The following is a 4,021-nucleotide window of genomic DNA, read 5'->3' as shown; positions in this document are numbered from 1 at the left end:
TTATTGGGCCTATTTTAGAGTCTATGGTTCACATTGTTCACAAAAGTCATTGTCTACCTGGCAAAACCGTTATTTATTTGATACTAACTCATAACACAAATTGTGGTCATTTAAATATGAATTTGTTGCTGAGAGATGGTGGAGAACTTTGGTTTTCTCCCTTTTTTTTTTAACACAACACATGAGATTATTTTGTTGTTGATTGTAAATGCCTCCGAAGGTTTTTCCTTCGTTCCTTTATTTTTTTTTTCTGACTTTCGGGACAATGTTTCAGGACTATGAATTAGATGATTTTGATTGGACAAAATTAAAAATTGAGGATAATCAAGTTTGTTTGGATCACTTTAAGAAGATATTTTTTATTTAGGGTTAAGTATGATTTTGGTTCCTAAAGTTGAGGTTGAAAATTTTCTCCTCCCCAACCTTTTTTTTGGTTTGAAATGATCTCCAACGTTCAATTTAATATTAAAATTGTCTTTTTGAAGACAATAATTTTTAAAATAACAAAAATATCCCTACCACTATCCCTCCTCTATTCCTCATCTTGTCTCTCTTTTATTATTGTTTCCTTCTCTTCTTCTCCCTTTTCACAGAGGCTACAATGGCAACAATAGCGAGAGTAAAAAGGGTAGAACAAAAGAGAGAGGTGGAAAGAGAGGGAAGCGAAATTGGAAAGAGAAGAAAGAAAGGTGTGATAGTGAGGGAAGTCGTCACTGCTATCGCTGGTTCACCAAAAAGAGAGAAGGGAGGGATGCAAACACAGAGAGGGTTGTTACTTTCGATTTTGGGTGTAACCACTGCTTTGCCGATGCTGTCGTTGGTGTTGCTGTAATGGTTTCAGAAGGTGATAGTCACTGGCACTGTTATAGCCGCTCACCTCGCTTGCATCAATGGCCTTGTCTATCGTTGCCAACATTGTTTCTTTTCGGTAATTGACATCGTTCTCTCGCTCACCTCTCCTTCCTTCTCTTTCTCTGTAATCGAAGGATGTTCCGCCATCGCCGATATCATTGCTCCATTCAACCTCTCCTCCGGATCTTTCTCTGTAAAACTATATTGGACCTTGGGGATGAATTCGAGTGCAAAAATAGGTTATAGACAAAAAAAATTTTCAGCCTCAACCTTAGGGACCAAAATCGTACTTAACCCTTCGATCTATTTATAAGCTTTAACCTATTAGAAGAGGAAATGAAGAAGAGATAATCTCACAGAGGAAAAAAAGAAAAACAATATAAAGAATATAGAGTATTTTTTTGAAGAAAAGAATAAAAAAATGGAAAGAAGAGAAAGAGTTGCGTTTATATAGTGATTGGGGCAAAAGGGTAAAAGTTACCCTACTTTAAATGATGGCGCACATTTTTGAAAAAAGTACTCGAGCAGTTACAAAATAAAATATCTAAAATATCCCGACCTTTGCAGATGCCAATCACATCAAATTTTTCCATCTAATTAAATCGGGAAGTCAGCATGAATGACCTACTCGAACGAATTTAGTTGGACTCTATAGCTGACTTGATTGCATGCTTAAGCTTGACTTATAAAAATTCAACCTCATGCTTAAGCTTGACTTATAAAAATTCAACCTCAAATAGAGACATTATTCATACCCTAGCCTACTACAAGAGCCTGGCTCAAAATAATTAAAAACCCAATCAACAATCTACAGAAAATAAGTCCAAATCCTCATTGCAACCTACCTGGCCTCACGAAAGTCAGCCATAGCGACATGAATTTATCCTGACTTACCTTAATAAATAACCAACTACTACAATTTCTCCTACTAATCTAGAAATGAGATATCAACAAACTCCCTAACAAAAGGGAGTAACTACCCACCACCAAAGGTGGAACCACATTAGGAGTGGTTACTGACTCACAACCTACAACTATAAATATCTACTCTTAGGTATTTTTTGAACTCTAATCTACATAAAAACCTGCCTAAAATCCTTGCTAACTTAAGCATTGAAGTCTCTTAGCAGGTACCACCTCCAATCTCTCCAAGATTTCGGATGGCACTACTTCGCCAAAGGAGACAAAGGAGCCTCTCACTCAAGAGGAGTCTGTACCTCATGCTTAGGCCCAAATCACATTGGTTCTAGGTAAGCCTTAGAACAAGTCCATTCATTACTTTTGTTGCTCATGGCATGATATGGCATGTTAAGTGACATCATAGCACACAACTGATAGTCCTGATTGGCTACTAATTTGATAAGCTTATGAAATTAGATCAAATCAACTCCAAATTAAGAGATTTCAATACCTCAAGATCCCTTTCAATTTGAGGTTGATTTGATATGATTGCATAAGCTTATAGCAGCTAATTAGAACTTCTAGTTATATGTTGTAGTCATTGTGGTGTCACTTAGTGTGTCACATTAGCAAAATTTGATACCGTCAGCAATGAAAGTGACAGAAGGATTAATTTGACTAACTTAAAATTTTTGATGGAATAATTTGATTAAAAAAATTTTTCAAGAACCAATTTGGAGAACAAGTAATCTTTCAGCAATAATTTTGAAAATTTACTCATAATAATAATTTATGTGAAGAGCTAGAAATTGGAAATATAGGATTGGGTTAGGTAAAGTTAGGAAGGGTAATTTTAAAACGTAGATATTTTTTTAGTGCTTGAATGATTTTGTCTATCAGAACTTATCTTTTATAAGTACAATATTAGTTTCATTTTTTCGTAGGTAAATTTGTCAAGATTATAAACATTCATTGATAGAAATATTAACTTACTAAAAGGTTTGATTTAAAGAGAAAATTTAAGATTTTTTTTATTTTGAACAATATTGTCGAAGAAAAATTACTTGATCGCTTGGCTTTATTGTTATTTATATTAGTTAACATTATGATTTTTTAGCAAAATTCTTGGCTGGCTAGCGTTACTGTTATCATAGTTGGAGACCACTTTAATAAAGACACTAAAAATATCTTTTTTTTAAAGACGTTTACATATGTCATGTTATTATTGGACATATTTATTAAACCGGTTAATAATTTATTTTTTAATAAATCAGAATAAAATTGGTTTATTATAGCAACAATAATAAATCCAATTGTCCGCATTATAATTATTAGACCCAGTTTGATCCGATCGATTTACACAATCTGAACCGAATCATGTTTAAATTTTTTGATAAAAAGACAAATATATCCCTGACTTTTTGTTTTGCGAACATTTAAATCTCTAATAATTTAAAAATATAATTAGGTCCCTGGTGCGGAATTTACAATCAACAAACTAACCGGCAAGTGCACCGGGTCGTACCAAGTAATACCTCAGGTGAGTGAGGGTCGATCCCACGAAGATTGATGAATCAAGCAACAATGGTTGAGTTATTTACTTAGTCAGACAAGTAGAAAATGGTGTTGAGAGTTCAATAGCATTAAACAGTAAATTTAGAGAATTAAAGGCAAACAATAAATTGATGAGAAGGATGTGGGAGAAAATAGTTAAGGTTTTAAAGTTGTTTATCTTCTGGATTTCTATTTCTTACCAACTATTTTAATCATGCAAGATTTAATTCATGGTAAACTATATTTGACTAAACCCTAATTCCTTAGTAATTTAGTCTCCTCTAACCTAGTTAACCACCAATTCCTTGGTCACTTAATGTCAATTAGAGGTTTAAGTCCAATTCTAGTTTATTAGCCACAGAAACCCTAATTACCCAAAGCTAACAGGATTATATGTCACGTATCCCAATTAGTTCATGCAATTAGTAATTTAGGAAGAATTTACTTTCAAGCTGTGTTCAAGTGAGAGACCTCTTCCAAGGGTCACAAGAACGCATCTAAAATAAGGGTCATACTTCCGTTTCACCCAGATTTATAAAATTAAGTACGAAAGTAATCCTTGAAACTGAATCAATACATTAATTAAAATAGAAAATCCATAATTTTAATCTATAGAAATAAATAGAGCTCCTAACCTTAACAGTGGAGGTTTAGTTGCTCGTGACTCAGAGAAAAAACTAGGATTCTAAAAACTGTAAAATGTAGAATAAGGTGC

The sequence above is a fragment of the Arachis ipaensis genome, chromosome B06 (assembly GCF_000816755.2).
Source record: "Arachis ipaensis cultivar K30076 chromosome B06, Araip1.1, whole genome shotgun sequence".
Classification (NCBI taxonomy): Eukaryota; Viridiplantae; Streptophyta; class Magnoliopsida; order Fabales; family Fabaceae; genus Arachis; species Arachis ipaensis.
Note: the sequence above shows the minus strand (reverse complement) of the source record.